Source organism: Myotis lucifugus, unplaced genomic scaffold, assembly GCF_000147115.1.
Source record: "Myotis lucifugus unplaced genomic scaffold, Myoluc2.0 scaffold_91, whole genome shotgun sequence".
Taxonomy (NCBI): Eukaryota; Metazoa; Chordata; class Mammalia; order Chiroptera; family Vespertilionidae; genus Myotis; species Myotis lucifugus.
Window position 1 is genome coordinate 3,978,373 of NW_005871139.1, and position 1,421 is coordinate 3,979,793.

A 1,421-nucleotide genomic window follows, 5' to 3' on the forward strand; every position below is an offset into this window, starting at 1 on the left:
CCTCCCCCTGCTCCTGAGGGGGGGATCAGGAGCAGCAGCTGCCACTCACATCCACTGCTGGTGCCAGCCCCAGTCGCTTCATGCCTTCAGCGGGTGCAAGCAGGGCTGGTGCTGTCAGCACATGGGAGTGGTGGCAGTGGGAGCAGGGCTGCCAGCAGACTGGGGACCAAAGGCCATGGTGGGAGGGGCCGGGAGGGGGCATGGAGGATGGGCCGAGACCCGCCCCTGTGCCCACCGAGGCCCAGTTTCTTTCAGTGTGCACGAATTCATGCACTGGGCCCCTAGTATCAATATAAGATGGTAGTCCAGAAAATGCATTCCCTTGCATGTGGAGTTACCTCAGTATATGCCCCACCCCCTGCAAGTTAAAACACACACACACACACACACACACACACACACATGCCAATTATGGTCCTTATTCACCAAGAAATCTAACCTGTGTCAGAGTTTTGGACTTAGATTTGAATCTTGACTTAGCCACTTACCAACTCAGGCAAATTACTTGCTCTCCCAAAGCCTCCCTTACTATACACACAGTTGGCTTTTACCAGTTTGCAAGGCTGATTGCTAAATTTTCATGGATTTTATGAGCCAGGTATTAAGCATAACCACTATTAAAAATCAAATTTTATAAATTTACAGTTAAATATGTGAAGAACAGGTAAACATTCAAAACTCATCATTTATATTTTTTAACTTCATTTTACTAATAACTCTGCTCTCAAGGTTATCTGTCTGTATGAAGGAAATACTGTAATAATATATGTATCTCTTCCCAACTCTGTGTTCAGAGCTGTCACATTTGTAGCATGAAATTGGCTATAAAAGGAGTGTTTTCAGAACGGTACAAAAGGCTTAAATGAAAGAATGGATATAAAATTGTTTGATAGTTCAGCATTTAGGAGTGACAGCAGAAAAGCATGTCCATTGTTCCATGGAATGGAAGTCATATTTAGTAACCTGAGATGGTACTAATAAAACTCGTAGGCAAATTTCTGCCAATAAATAAATAAATCAGGGAACATGATTTTTTAAAAAGACTGTACCATAATTCAAGATTTGTTAGATGCATCAACTAATGACTCAGTTTCTTTTTTAAATATGGAAAGCTTCACGAATTTGCATGTCATCCTTGCACAAGGGCCATGCTAATAATCTTCTCTATATAGTCCCAGTTTTAGTATATGTGCTGCTGAAGCAAGCACCTAATGACTTAATTGCCAATTTGTTGTATAAATTAAATAAAGACATTGGTACTATCATAAAAGTTTTTAATATTCTTTATAGTTTAGTAAAACACAGTAGTCTTTGATAGTGAGGGGGCATAGAGTTAGAAGAGAAAAATGAAGTGGATATAGGCAGTTGTTTACATACATGATACAGTGCAATAAGGAAGAACAGCAAAATATATTGCAAAA

General features: G+C 40.4%; 1 non-coding gene across 1 annotated transcript; it reads right to left on the reverse strand.

Annotated features, from left to right (window-relative positions):
• Positions 1 to 1,098: 1,098 nt before the first annotated feature.
• LOC111826643 lies at positions 1,099 to 1,208 on the reverse strand. Its single transcript, XR_002829996.1, has one exon. It is a non-coding gene; the product is annotated as a U6 spliceosomal RNA (small nuclear RNA).
• Positions 1,209 to 1,421: the final 213 nt, after the last annotated feature.